This window comes from Amblyomma americanum, chromosome 10 (assembly GCF_052857255.1).
Source record: "Amblyomma americanum isolate KBUSLIRL-KWMA chromosome 10, ASM5285725v1, whole genome shotgun sequence".
NCBI lineage: Eukaryota > Metazoa > Arthropoda > Arachnida > Ixodida > Ixodidae > Amblyomma > Amblyomma americanum.
Window position 1 is genome coordinate 2,956,820 of NC_135506.1, and position 15,883 is coordinate 2,972,702.

At 46.3% G+C, this 15,883-nt stretch overlaps 1 protein-coding gene and 1 pseudogene across 1 annotated transcript in view; both read left to right on the top strand.

Annotated features, from left to right (window-relative positions):
* Positions 1–15,883, top strand: part of LOC144106603 (uncharacterized) — an 87,221-nt gene that overhangs the window by 47,273 nt on the left and 24,065 nt on the right. The window lies entirely within an intron of this gene.
* Positions 9,434–9,569, top strand: LOC144108909 (U2 spliceosomal RNA; annotated as a pseudogene).

Here is a 15,883-nt window from a genome sequence, read left to right on the forward strand (position 1 = left end):
ATTTTAAGAAATTCTTCAATACGCATCCCCCCGCAGGCTGAGCGCCATTTGAAGTCAGAGAGCGAGGTACTGTAGGTAGCCAGCTTTTCAATAAGTGTGGAACCATAAGCACGCACTCAGCAGCCTCCAAAGATGTTGATTTGTCTAAACCGCATTTGTGCTTCGGCGGCCAAACAGCTAGCACCGAAGTCTCTTGTGCTTTTCTATGAGGTTTCTTGCAATTTTGATTAAAATGCGGTTCTGCGCTGTGCAAGGTTTTAACTAAATATACTCCATAAAACGTTGGTGCATGTTTGGGAAGGCCCAGAGGCCCGTAGCAGAGAACACGGAGAAAATTCATAATGGACTAATTATAACTATGGGTGCCAGATTTTGAATGTACAGAGGGCAAAACGCTTGTAGAGAACACGCTCTGGGCGTGTTTCAGGCTGAACACGCGGAATCTAGCGATAACATTTGGTTAAAAATGGTCTGGACGTAAGCATGTGCAGTGAAACTAATATGATTTAATCATCATTTTTTACCATCATGGTCGCAGCAGCTTTGGCAGTTGCGGAACATGCAAGTAGGTCGTTCTAGACATGTGTTTTGCCCTGTGTATATTCACGGGATCTCCAAGGCTTGACATATGCATTTAGATTAACACTGACAGGCCGAACCTTTGCTCAGGTCTGACGAGGATATATGTTGTCGTCCTCCTCTATAAAGCTGTTGATAGTTTCAGCATTCTTCTACATTTCCTCTCATGTGTCTTCATCTAATCTCGAGCTGGTGCCACGCACAGGCACGAGAGTGAATATAAAGATTCTGTTCAACTCCACTCTTATGATTCACTGCTCATACCGGCCAATCCTGCGACAGTGGGGTCTTGACGTCACGTAAGTGAATGAAGAAGGCAAGAAGAAGCGCACTGAAACAGGGCATGAAACAAAAAACAACTTTATATTACCTCTCTCTCAGAAGCCAACGAAGGTGTCGTTGTGCTCAACCAGCAGGTGAGCTCCGAGCAAGGACGTCTCCACTCTGCCAATGCTCGTGCAGCGCGCCCTCTCTCGGGCTAATCAGGCAACGTGTCCGCGAACCGACCGAGAGGCAGCAGCAGACAACCCGAGGTCATCGCCACCGTGTGCACGTCGAAGCACCCGACGTGGAAAGAAAAAACAAATGACAAAAAGCTGTTCTTGGCTCCGCTCCGCATTTGAAGTGACAAGACACGCACAGCGGTGACAGCATCGCCCCCTAGTTCGTCCTTTTTCTTTCCCGCTCTTCTCTCTCCGCCTTAGAGTCTGGCGCCAGGAATATCGAGGGTTGCGTGCAGCGACGCGTAAATGGTGGGCTTGGAAGCGAGGGTGCGCTTACGATCGGCGGATTGGCTTAGGAGCACGCCGGCAGTGCTAGCCTCGTATTCTGCTCAGTGCCGATCTGTACACTAGCAAACTGACGTTAACTAGAATTGCAGAGTGCTACGTACAAGGCGGCACTGTATGTCAGGAGAGCATGCTGCCGGGAAGATGTTTGTGCGAGTACTAAAAGGGGCAAGGAAAAGAAAGACGCTCGTGAACGTCTTCAATGTCTTTCCTTTCTTTGTCCCTTTCTAGTTTTCGCACTAACATCTTCACAGAAGCATTGCAGATAATTTTAGCTGGCTGCAGTTTAGCTGGCTGCAAAAACATAAAAATATAACCGTAACCCACCAAAATCAAAGAAAAACTCACGTCTCGCGTTCTATACGAAATGCGGGCTTACAGTAGGTCAGCCACAGATTGTTCACGGTCTTCATACGTAACCCTTGTTCATAGACTGTGGTTGCCAACAAGGGTTTCGTATGAAACCAGAAAAGGCAACTGTTTTAACTCGACAACGCTGAGCTGCCTTTCTGCAAATAATCCGTCGTCGGCGGCGGCGTTGTGAGCGAAAAAGCACGTGGCTCACCTGCCACTTAGCTCAAGTGACCTTGTGACGACGTCACCACAACCTGCCCATGGGATTGTGAGCAAAGTGACCACCGTGGCAGGTGGCAGTTCAATAAATGACTGGTCACGAGAGGTTGCTCGGAAAGAGCAACCTCGATCTCTCAATCCTTACCAGTGGCTGTGCTTGAAACAGACACTCGCCGAGGCAGTGGAGCATCGCTTAACCGCTGCACCATTGCGCCAGGAGTGGTACGAGGACCCACAGCGATCTATTAATGTAAAGCAGGAAGTGACCAGTCCCTAACGTAAGCAAAAGAACCCTTTATCGCTGTCGCATCATACCCTTAAGGGGCAGCTTAAATGCCCCCTCCAGTTTTTCATTAACTTTGATCAGTGCACCTTATACACATTTTTTAAACATACCTCACCGCGACCAGGCAGTGATCCGTCAAACACTCGACTGCAGGTTAGCAGCCTGGTTGGGGAATTAAGTTTGGTGGTATATCCAGTCTATAACAACTAATGCGCCCATGTTGAGTTTTAGACTCCAAATAAAACAGCTCCGCTGTACGGCAAGAAACATTTGTGGAGTGGTAGATAGCATTCTGTTCTTCTTAGGCTCAAGAGTCCCCTCTATTTCCAAGTGGACGCTACACTGTCTTGTAGTCTTTACAGGACAAAAGAAAAGGAAAGGCCTATACACGTGCCCCCCACCCCTTGGCGCTCGGAGCCCTCAAGACGACAGCCGTGTACGTGTAGTGGCTCCGTCACTGCATGCAACTCCCATCCAAGCGTTCTGAGAAGGGACACGGCGAGCAGGAAAGTGCGCGTACCCGTAAGAGACGAGAGGCGACACCGATGACAGGAACGGTGCACGGAGGGAAGGCCGCGTTGAGCTGCTCGCACTCGTTAGCAGTGAATCAAACCGGCTGCGGTTTTCCATTGCCTCCCCCCCCCCCCCCCCCCCTATTGTTTTCTTCCATCCTCTGCAAGGCAACCGCACCCTATCTGATAGTGACGTCTGCGAACTCATAGGGCCTACGAGGGCTGCGACGGATATCCCGTTTTCTGTGTTCTTTCGCTCGTACATGTCTCTGTACATTCTTCTTATTTAGGTGTCAGTGTTGCCTGCGAATCGTGCCCTTTCTGTTTCATGCACCTATATTTAGCAAGTATCGGTGCACTACAATTACAACTCATTTGCGCCACATGCAGCATTGCAGTGAGTGATTACGGTGCTCCTATGCTTCTCTATATATACTCTGCTTTTCTTCTTTCTTCGGTTCGTCTACGTGCAGCAGGCGCTGTGGGCTGTGCGATGGCCCTGCAAGTCTTAGTCCCGGCCTGTATCGCGAAAATTTCAGCGCACAAAACCTGCGTGTAGTAAGATACAACTTAAAGAAACAGCAGGTGTCAACTATGGGCCATGCCATGCCGGGTCTTGTATTAATCCGCTTAACGAAATCACGACAGCAAACGATATCAGATTTTACTGCTTTTCTATATCAAACGAGGCAGAGGTATAAATTTTTTTTTGCTGATAATTATGTCTCGTGGTAATATTTTTGTTTAGGTGGCGAGAAAAACTAACGGACTACTTTTTTTGTCGTGGAGGAGTTCTGTGGCGCGGTTCCGAATGTGGGCGGAGCTTCACTGCAGACTTAAGTTGGTTGCGACTGTAGTTTATTTCATTTATTTGGTACCTCAAAGGCCTCTGGTATGGGACATTACTTAAAGGATGGGCGCGGCAGTTAAGCAACAATGGTCTTGGTGGCGTTCTTAAAAAGGATGGCGTTGATATGATGCACGGCGTCCTGTGGTAGATCATTCCAGTCCCCGGACGACGTGACGAAAAAAAAAAAAGATCGAGAAGGAGCGGTAGTTCTTGCTATGTGAACGTAGACGGCTTTATGGTGACTAATACGGCTGGAGAGGCGATGAGCGATGACTGACGCTTCGAAAGATGAATGATAAAACATATGAAGGGCGGGGGGGGGAGTCGTTTTTCAAGGTTGGGTAAGGTGGCTCTGAATTTTAAAGCAGACACAGTAAATCCGCAGATCTCCGCTCGGCATGGCTTGCGTTTTTTTTTTTTTTTGCTGTTAACGTTTTTGATATCCTCAAAAAACGTTCCCACTGCGTTTTTATGGAGGAAAAACGGTAAGACGCCCGTGTGCTGTGCGATGTCAGTGCACGTTAAAGATCCCCAGGTGGTCGAAATTATTCCGGAGCCCTCCACTACGGCACCTCTTTCTTCCTTTCTTTTTTCACTCCCTCGTTTATCCCTTCCCTTACGGCGCGGTTCAGGTGTCCAGCGATACATGAGACAGATACTGCGCCATTTCCTTTCCCCCAAAACCAATTAAAAAAAATCATTTTCTATGGCAGTCTTAGCTACTTGAAGGAAACAATGGACAAATTTTAAAAATTTTGCTACGCGCCGGAAGAATGAACTATTATCTTCCATGTTTCCATAAGAGTGCCTCACAAAATTCCATAGTTGCCTCACAATTAAATTTAATGCCCAAGAATCCTGGACTTGGGCCACTCCGGGGGAGGAAATTCTGCTGCGTACCAGAGCCGTGAGCGGAAACTGCTGAGCCCAGACGATGGTTCCAGGAATTCTTCGTGAACAACGGTGCTACAGACACGATTTCCGGCTTGTGCCCTCGCAGCCGACATCTTTGTGCTCACCGCTTTAATGTTAGGGGCGAACACCGTCGAAGATAAGTTTCTGGCGTCCACGGATGTTCACGGATATAAGGGCACGTAGAGAGAACCGCAAAAAGCGCCATGTACCATACATCCTTTTGGGTTCTTGCGCAGCGCTAGTCCGGATTACTGCCGCTAGGTGGAGCAATAACCGGCGCTGCGCACGCAGGCTGTAGACCAGCGATGGCGGGCTGCCTCGCCACTGTCCTGCTTCCGGTCGTTACGGCCCCAGGATTCCCCAGCTTTGTCGTCGCCTTTCGCGCTTTTTGCCGGAAAAAGGAAGTCCGGCGCTATACGACAGCCTCAGTAGGACCGAGTCGGTGGCTGAGGCACAGATTCAGCCTCGGTTGTTTATCGTCGCCAACAAAGGAGGCCCGCTGTTCGCTAAAACAGTGCAGCGTTGTCGAATCCAGAGCGGCTGGTGTCCTTTTGTTGTGTCCCACTGTCGCATCAGAATTTTATGGCCTTCACGTTCTCCGGCGGTTTTAAGGCGACAGCATTCGAGTTGTCACGCCGGAGCCACGCCAATGCACGGTGTCACGAAATTCGCCGATTGGTGGAGATAGGTCACCTGACCTTGTGGCATCACAACAAGCCCACGGGATACCTGCTACTGCAGCTAGCAGTCTGAATATGACAGTTGATGCACCGACACTTGCAACGAACTGGCTCAAACACACGCGGAAGTTGCAACAGAATCTGCGACGAATGTGAAGTCTAACGCTGTCGCATCCTACTCTTAAGTTATAACTGAAGTACTCCATAGTTTCTTATCTCTTTTTACTCTTATCTTCTACCCATGTTTCATGTCGGACATTGCTTCATTTACAGTGCCGGCGTTTATCAGGTTTAATCACGTTCGCGTGTCACACTGCCTTCTCTCGGACACCAGCATTTTTTAATTTCTTTGTCGTTTAGTATCATCATATGTCGCGGCGCAAGAATGTGAAAATATGAGTGTATACAAATACTTCCATCTCGCAGTAAAATGAGTTGCATGTCTAGCGCGTATCCTGCAGCGCTTCTCTCCCTGTCTGTCTTATTCCTAAAGAATTCGCAACTCCGTCTGGACGCAACAGGGGACTAATTATTCATTTATTAATTTTAACATTAGCGCTTAGGAACGCGGTCTACGAAAGGTGGAGCTAATTAATAAACTAGCATAATAACATACTTGCATACACTGCATCCGATATCAAAAGAAGGCGTACAGAGGGTGATTCTTAGCTGCCCGAAGCACGTGTCACTTGCCAATCACGATACCCAATAATAATGTGTCCAATTTGTTGGCCGCGATATCACCTCATCTTAAAAACGCAAAGAGGTACTCGAAATTCGTCAGTGAACAGCGGCCGTCACAGCTCAGTAGCTTGCCCACCCCTGCACGGTTCTATAGGACAACGGAATCCCGCCTTTCCTTTCTTTGCTCCATGGCGTTGCTCCTTCCAGACGCCGTGCGTGGACATTAAAGGACACGGAAATCCGTGGGTTGCCCTGGGTCCCGTGGTTCGCGCACTATACCGAGCAGCGTAAGGAAGCATGCGGCCTGGTGGTTGGTAGTACTCTCAGAAACGGCTCTATTGACGCATAACTAAGCATTGCCACCTGAGCAGTGAAAGCCGTGTACACAAGCTGCTGTTTATTGCACATTAGAAACTCACTCTGGGCGCTGTCATTAAAAAAAAAAGAATGCGTACGCCGTGAGGTATGTGAAAAGTTACAGCCCCTGGTTTTTACTTGATACAAGGTGATCTTTTTTAACCTTTCCAGATTTTTATTTTAAAAGCTATGTCAGATGCCTCGGTATGGTCTGTTGAGCTGGATTGTACAGCAAGGCGGACATTATGTACTTATGCCATATATATCAACAGAGTTTAATAAACTAAAGTTAACTAACAATCTTCTTTATTTTTTTATGTTAGAGGGCAAGGTTATGTTGCCAATTGTTGCTAAAAGTTTTAAAATGGTTTTAACTGTCTTAAAAACAATGTTTTTAAATTTCCTTGATCGGCAATGTGGTTCGAAATATCGAGGTCCGAGAATACGCATTTGAAGCTCTCCCGTAAAATGGCTTAAAATTTGTAAAATGTCGTCGTTGCGCGTGGTATCGTCGATGAAATCAAGTTAACTTCTTCTGCATCGTCAAAGGCGCCAACTGCGCCTGTATTTGGTGCATAAAAAATACGAGAGAAGCCATTTTATTAATATGCAATTCGGGAAAGCCAACCTGACAAGCTCTGAAATGCGTATTTTTGGCCTTCGATATTTCGACCCACTTTGCTGATCCAGAAATTTTTATAAACACAGCTCACTTTCGATGTTGACGGCCATCAGTTTCCGATATAACCCTGCCACATTAAGTACAAATAAAAATTTTATTACTTAATGTTAGTTAAATAATCGTTCAGTTGTTAATCTATATGAGGTACAGGTGCCCGTAAACGTTTTCGGAACACGAAAATTTCCACAAAGACTAATCACTGTGCAGCGTAAGCATGCAGCCAATAATTGAAGGGTGTGCTTTGCAGTTCGTAGCGCGACCTGCACAATGCACCCCTCACTGTCTGGCTGCACTTCTAGCCAGCGAGGAAATTGGCATTTTTGTGATTTCAGCGTTACGAAAACTTTGTTGGCACCTGTACATGACGTCTGCCTTAGTATAAAATCCAGCTCAACAGAACGCATTGACTTATATCTAAATTTGTACAATAAAAATTTGTAAAGGTTAAAAAAAATTACTCAGGGCATTAAGACTACTTATGTGATTCTAATTCTAAAGCAGCTTTTGATTTTTATTGACTTGATTTTTATTATTTAAAAGTTTTCATTTTTTTTTATTGACACACCTATTCAGCATCTCAGCGTACAGTCGTACGGCAAGGCATATACAGGGTTCATCTTAGTTCGCCAAAAATCAACGCATTTTTGTGGCCTATGGGTTGCGTGTTTCCTTCGCAACCTTACAAAGAAAGTTTATTGTTATTTTCCCGGTGACGTAAGTTTTGGGACGCCAGTTGTTCTGGACATCGTCTTTCGTTGCCGACGAGCCATGTGATGTTTTCGCATTAAAGATCACCCTGTGCTACTGATTGGAGCCCGGTGTGGCGCGCTTGGTTATGAGCGCGGTGAGGTTTGTTCATGCGAGAGCATTTTGTGGCTGACGGGGCGGAAAATTCGGCGTTGTCCACGCCAGACGATCCGAAATCCCGCGTGACCTCATGATGTCATCGGCATTGCCTACATCAGGAAAGGAAGAAAAACAAAAAAATCGTGGCTCCAATGCACGCTGTGGAGGTGGTTGGACAGCGAAGCTGTAAAACAGCACCCAGTTACCCATTGCGACGTCACTTGAAAATTTATACCCGTGGCTGTACAAAGAGTGAAACCAGAGAGAAGTGAAATGTACCTATCTTACCCTTTATCACTTCACAACGACATTCACGACTCCTTTATGATCAGTATGACATACACTGACATTTTAAGTTCTAACTGTAGAGATATTCCTTGCTAAGGTTAAACCAATGCATGAACCATGAATGGTGGTTGGTTGAGTTGCATTGGTGAAACGGTGTTCCCATTGTTCACACGCACCTTATCATCGATCATGTGGTTTTGATGCTTGTTTGGTGTTTTTCTTTACGAAAACGAATACTGAGCTGTATGCATGTTTTCAAAGGTGATTTACCGTTTATAATTTTTTGTTTTTACTTTAAAACAATTGCTTAATTTTTATGTACTTTTTATTTTTTAATTTATAATGCTTTTAATTTTTTATTTCTGTTCTTGCTAACTTTTCTTACATTACGACTGCTTTATGATGAGTATGATACACGATCTTTATGCTGTTGGGTACTTTTCCACTCTGAGTAGCATTCAATTTTTAGCCTGGCGTTTTCTGCTGACGACACCGACGACACGTCAATTTCGTTGGACGGTAGAGGTATGCAGCTTCGCTGTAAAATACCCCTGTCACTCGGCCATTTCAAAGGCCCTCGAACCGATAGTCTATCGACTCAAAGGCGATCGCGCGCTGCTACACGGGCAGTTTCAACGGCCATCGAGTCAATACTCTATCATGGAGTCGACGGAGCAGCGCGGATCGAGATTTCGAGGGCCTTCGAGCGCTGCCCAAGGATGCTAGCGTTGCTTAGAGCGACACAAAGCGCACTTTCGTACACGATACATTCACGGTACAAAAGCATGAACAAACATTATTCTCCTAAACTTTAATGCAAGCAGTCTGTACAATAATTCTAAAATTGTATCAGTCTGGTATTAAGCGCATTAATTTTATTCTCACTATCGCAAAAGACGAAAACGCCAGTGATATTAGTGTCCGCCGAGATGAGTGAGACAGAAACTGCGCCATTCCCTTTCCACAAAATACCAGTTTTCAATTTTCAACGCTATCATTTAATTTCTTCTTCAGTTTCTTGTCAACCTATCGGCACGTATGTACATACCTGTTTAAAGAAGATCCCGTGCTGGCACTCAGATCGGTTTCTCGCCTCGCACGCCTGGGATGGGTCACACTTTGACCTTCAACCGGATTTCAAAGCGCTTTACGTTGAGACAGGCTTCATGAATCGATGCAGGCGTCGTGCATCCGCTTCCGTGCATTTCTGCCCTGCTCGCGCCTTCACCGCTTCCTCAAAACGGCTCGGCGCTTTGTCGCAGCGCAGTTCGCCAAATGCATCGCGCATGAAAAAGCGATCGCTGCATGCGGGCCTCTGCGGACGCCGGTGAAGTGCACGCGAGGGACATCGCGGCGGCGGAAGTGGCCACGCCGCAGAGAAGAAAGATATTTAATATCTGTTACTGGTCCCATTCGGATCCAAGATATTAAACTTATTTTTGGAAATATGGCGGAGTGTTTGAAGCTTGCTTCACCTCCGCCACAGGTTGGCTCGATATTGCACTGCCTCCGGGATCGGCCTGCGACCATCATAGCGCGCGTCTTTTCTACCCTATCTTCCAACTCTCTTACTTTCAGAACCTGGTAGCGATTGTGGCTCAGTTTAAGCCAATGGGCAGGCCCGTGCACTTTCATTTTCACTCTTCCTGTCAGCAACAGCAGGTGCAGAAAGGAAGGCAAGTGAATAAATCCAGAAAGAATGGAAAGGGGAAACAATTTCTTGCCATATAAAACGATGAATCACTCAAAGAGCACTTCTGAATCACTCCCAGAGCAGTGTGCCATGTAGCTGCACACAAAGCTGAAAGCACCACTCATGTAAAAAAATTGTGGCTCCAATCCAGGCTGCGAAGGTGGTTGGACAAAGAAGGTGTAAAATGACAACCAATTACCCATTGCGACGTCACTTGACAATTCACACAAGTGGCTCTACAAAGAGTGAAACCAGAGACAAGTCTAATGTACTTATATTGACGAAGGCCAGAATAAAGATTGTTACTTTTTCCACCGTGCGTCCACTCTATTGCGTTTATGTTGTACCGGATCCATCCGACCTTCACCCCCTGCTTATATATACGTATATATATTTGTTTTTCTTATTTTTACGTTTCTGTAATTTTTACTTTTTTCATATTTTATTGTTTTATTTTTTATGTGATGTTATTTTTTAATTCATAAAAATTTTTACTTTTTGTTTTTTATTTCTGTTCTTTTTCTTCATTTTTTACATTACGACTGCTTTATGATCATATAATATGGTGGAGCTGCCATAAAAAGAATGTAAACCAATAAGCTCCTGCCTGCTTTATGATCAGTATGATATGCGATTTTTATGCTGCTGGGTACTTTCCCACTCGTAGTAGCATTCAATTTTTAGCCTGGCATTTTTTGCTGATGACGCCGACGACACGAAGATTTCCTTGGACGGCAGAAGCACACAGCTTCGCTGTAAAGTTTTTTCAATAAATTTCAGCCGAAGTGGGTTTTGAACCAAGGCCGGAGCGAATATACCAGCTTCGCTGGCCACTTTGTTAGAGCACTGCGCTATAGCCGGTTTTTTTTTTAATTCAACATGGTGTTTATTACGGAATACCATGTGTTATGCACATGAACTATGTACAAACTTTAGTGAAACAGTTGCAAATCAACGCGATGCCTAACACGACATACCCAAGCAACCAAGCACACATCGTTCCCCGCGCACTAAACTGCCGGTCTCGCGTGCTGGATTTGGGTGTCGTCGTCTTCACCAACTTCCACATGCCCAACATTCTTGGACAATAGTTTTAAATATTAGAGAACTGTAAGGTACTGTTATCGAAATATTTAAGGTAATGGGCCATTATTCCGATGTGCAGCAACATAAATCTTTTAAAGTTTTTCCATCGCACGCATCGAACAGTTAAGACTGCCATAGAAAGCCGATGGGGAGAGCTTTTGACGACAGCAAAAACGTTAATAGCGTAACAATTCAAGCCTGCCGACGGGAGACCTGCAGATATTTTGATTGTTGTAGCGAAATCCTACAATCTATGCAATTCTGGTAACCACAGCGCTAGCAGACAACGGTCGAGCACAGGGAGGACACACAACTGCGCTAACAACTTAATCTCGGAATGCAGCCGGTCCGCACCTTTCATGCAGATAGAAAACCGGAGGGAGCGATACCCACGCGCAAAGATAAGCAGAGTTCAAACACGGAAAGAACCAACAAACACAAAGGAGTTTCTTAAACCGAGCGCAGAGACCACTCAGTTCTGGGTACCCGGCCTTATTCCTGTCCTCGGTGGCTGGGAAAATGTTAAGAACTAGGCAAAGAAAGAACCAAACCTCGAGGGATCGGCGGGTTTCCCCAATAAAAAGATAGCCGTAATACCCTACGTCCACCAAGAGTCACATAATCTTAAAAGAACTGGAAAAAGGAGAGGGGTAGGCGTCATTTTCTGTGCTCCTCACCGTCTATCTAGACTTTGCACGCGGGTCAATGGATCGGGTGAAAAAAAAATCCCAGAATGCACAGCTGAGCTCCGGGATCCTTTCGTTACGTGGTCATCGGGCATCGTTTATTCCGTCCCTTTACCTTGCGGCAGAAGTATAAAGAAAAGGCTACTAGAGCATGAAGCTAACGCTGACGATAAAAAGTCTGGTAATTTGGTAATCCACTGCCGAGACAGCAGACCCTGCCGACGCCTCTGCCCGAACTTCAAGGAAACAAATTCAGGCAAGGAGCAAAAAGCAACTCGCCCGAGAAATCATAGAAGCCGTCACTATTAACAAGCTAAAATATGAGTGCGTTAGCAAACCGTCAGTTTCCCTGTCAGTGTTCATTCCTTTCTGCCTCGATATGATTCTGTGCACCCTTTCGGTTTTAGCCTGTGATGGTTATGTTCGCGCCCAATTTTTGACGACTTTGGCTGTCTTAATTTTCTGCCAACACATCTCTGTTATCTCATTATAGGTTTCATCGCCATCGTATTTTCGTGCTTCATCGCTTCTTATTAGGCCGCGTTAGCTGTTGAATTTCACATACGTGACCACCTTCGCTTCTTATCATTTTCATCGGCTTTTCCGTGCTTTTTGTTTTAATCGATTTTAGCGCTCTTAATCCCGTGATCTTTTAGCCATGTCGCTTTTTAACTTATTTCACTGGCTCTTCTTGTTCTTTCTTTTTTCAATTTTGATCGATTTTTAGCGCATTTATCCCTGTCACTTTATTTGCACGTTGCTATCGCTTTTATACCTCTTTTTTATACCTCTTTCATTTTGTTTAGTCGTGTTGGTTGTCGGCTTCATCGACGTCATTTTAGATTTGTTTGATTACGCTCTGTGTTTTTTTTTGTATTTTGCGCCGCGTCTGGTCACCCCCCCCCCCCCCCCCCCCCCCACCTCGTTTTTTCTTTCCAGGTTTTTCGGGCTGCCTTATTGGTTGTGGGTGACGATAATGAAAAGATGGCGTATTTGCTGGCTCTTTCTGTATTCCAACTTCGATGGTGATGATATCACGTGCTTATCACTCCATCCGTTTTTCTATTTGTGCAAAAGATGCGGACAGGCTGCCTCCCGAAATAAAGTGTTTAGTGAGCGCCGTTGTGTACCATCCTTGTTCCGGTCTGTTGTCTGCCAGCGCTGTGTTTCTCAGAATGCTCGTAACCAACTTGCCAAGCAACACACCTTGCTCAATATGTGAAAAAAATTGCGCCCGTAAACTCTTTCCCGTTCAAAAATGCTTTTGTCCAGAATCGTTGGGTATCTTCGGGCAGCGCAAAGATCAGCTTCGCTGGCCACTGGATTAAAGCCATCGCCGCAGCCGAACACCCCGCGTGCACGCGTTCGCAGCACGTAAGTAGTCTTAAGTGACCTTTTTTCTTCAGGGCGTTTAGTTCATCGACACGCTTTTTTTTTCTCCTCTCTGCAAGTGTGCTGTTCTAGCCCGCTAAAATGTGAATCGCACAGTTCTGGAGGCCGTCGCCTCGCGCTCGTGGCTTCCTCCTTATTGTCAACAAGTCATGGGGGGGGGGGGGGGGGGAGGTAGAATTTTATTGCCATCTACAGAATCAGGTGCGATTTTTCATTTTTCAGCTCTGAATTTTAGTTCTCGTTGTGTTAGTCTTCCACCACGTCGTCCAGCTTATACTCCTCGAAACTGGCTTTGCATATTGAATTCCCAGCGCCCTGCTCATTTGCGTAATGCGAGCACTGCCTCGTAAGCGGCTTCTTTCCTTTGCTGTACGCTGTTGCCCTTTTCATTCTGGTAAAAAAAAAGAAAAGAAAGGAGATCCAGCCGCAGGCGTTTTCTTCTCGCGTGTTACTGATTTCTAAAATCAATGCAGATTTTATGCGGATCCACCAAAAAGAGGCCTCCCGCCATTGTCGTGAGTGGTCCACGCCTGTACTGGACGAAATAAAGGACTTTGAAGCACATAGCACTTTCGGCAAGTCCAGAAGACACATCCAGGAGAGAAATGACTCGGGTGTGTCCCGTCGTTTGTCCTAGTTACGATGTCTGGATGTAGCCACCAACCAGCCCAAATAAGAGCCTTGACTCTCGGTAAAGCCGTAAGCCAGGAGGATATTAGAGCGGTTTTCCAGGTAATAAAAAGTCACGGTTGGCCGGCTGTCTTGCGCTGACCAGTCACGGTATTCAACGAGACGCTTATTAGCGAATTCTCCTGATGTGGTTAGAAAAAATGCCCGTTTATGTACGTCAACCTTTATCAGGATTATAGTGCATAAAACGAGTTTTAAACTCTGAATCGAAATCCGCTCACAACCCTCGGGTAATTTCTGCAGCCTATAGCTGTTGATGGCGTCGCCTGTGGGCTGGGAAGTTAGAAATAGCATCACAAAGCTTCTCTTTCTTTACGATATCCCTCCTTTAGGAAGCACCGGGTAGTTCATCTGAATTCATCAAGTGGCGTGAAGTCGGCTGACCTCCAAGTTTTGGACGAATCAGGTTGCTGTATATTGATACGAGGGACTGAGGACTCCGCCAATGTGGACCGGTCTTCCATTCCTTTCTAAAAATAAAATTCTCCACCACAACCACCTATAAAAAATTTCCGGACCGAGTTCGTTGATACCAACGTTCATTACGTACTATCGCCAGCAAGTTGGAAAAGCATCGACTTCGAAATAGTCGTCTTGCATGGCGGTGCACCCGTCCCAGCGTTCCTGCTGCTTTGAAAAGAACCTTGGAAGTCATTTTGCGCAAGCGCGTCTACAATCTTCTTTCTTTTTCTTTTGCCATTCGCGCTGTATCTCGGCAATGGTACAAAACCGGGGGCCTTTAAGCTGCATCTTACGACGTTCAGATTGTTTCCTCTGACGCGTGCGAGCCGCCAACAGTGTCTACAATATCGTTGACTGCATGAATCCTCATGCACGTGTTCTCAAACCCGTTCTGAGTTTTCCGTGATGTTGCCCATGGAACGCGTTCCAGACTGCTGGTAATCATTAAGAGACGCTCTTTGACACCTGAAGCACCCGTGCCACTCGATACATTGCGCACAACTCATTTGTCTCATCGCAGTACATTGGCCGAAGCATGTTCAACGTTCAGAAGCGTTGCATTTTGGGCGAGTTGATGCGGCATACTTTTTTGGAAATAATAGCGCACACACAGCACAGGACACGTGTGTGTCCCTTTTCATGTCCTCTGTTGTGTGCGCGCAGCTATTTCAAAAAAAAAGACTTTATAACGTCTGTGAATCCGATCTGCCCTGTGCGCTGGCTCGGTCTTGCAACTCTTTCTCGATGATGCAATCACATAGATGTTTACGAAATCATCTCCAGAACAACTCGATGTTTCCACAGTGACGTTTACTGGCACATTGCCTTATCAAGCGTTCACGCCAATACCCCCCCCCCCCCCCCCTTTCCCCCAGTCCACCTCTGGGCTGCGATCTGTTGGCGCGTTGCATAGCTAGTCCGGCTATATGTTTCTATTCAGCCTTGTGGACATTCCTGATGGGGAGTCTCGCAAACAGTATGGTCAGAGCAAATGCTCTCATTAGTTTGCATCGGGATTAGGTTATTCCAGATCTCGATCATATCATAATGGTGCACTGTTTCTGCCAGACATAGCGTCCCTGACTGAAATGAGCAACCAAGCAGTGGAGCAGAAGTTCCGAGCATCACAAGATCCACCGTGTCCCTCATAAGCAGTCAGTTTCTCTTCCTGGTAGGATGATAGCCCGCAGGATTTGTTTTGTTCATGAAGGAAAGACAAGAGTGGTTATTGCGCGAGGCCTTCTCTGTGCCGTTTCCATGGCGGCTTATCACCCATTTAATAGCTGTCTGATCAAGCGCGCGTTGCTTGCGTCAGCTACGAGAAAAACAATGCCTGCTCAGCATGTCGGCGCATCTCGCGTTTTGGCTAACCGTATACTATTCCTGTACACAACTGCTCCTCGCTTCTCGTCTGCTTCTTGTTCTGCCCACCCGCACGTGTCCTGCAAACAAGCGCAGTAGCGTGCTTCACTCTGGTCTGCTTTCATGGTCTATAGGACGCCTGCAGGCCCGACGACTGTTGTCTCGTTAAGCTCATTGCCCGCCCCGCCACCCACCGTTTGGTCCCGCTGGTTCAGACTAGGCTGACGTCGTCTGGAAGATCTGAACAAAATATTAAAACTGCAGGCTTCACCGTGCGTAGAAGGAGCACGAAGGAAACAGTACAAATAAGAAAACGAAAAATTGAGCGGATGTTTACCCTGGTGGCTGCTCGTGTGGTGCAAAATGCCCATGCCAGTCTGAGGGGTAACTCTGGGTACGGGTACGTGACCTTACGAGTGACGTCATTGTGTTAAGAACAATCAGTGATTAGCATCCTGGCCAATCAACAACG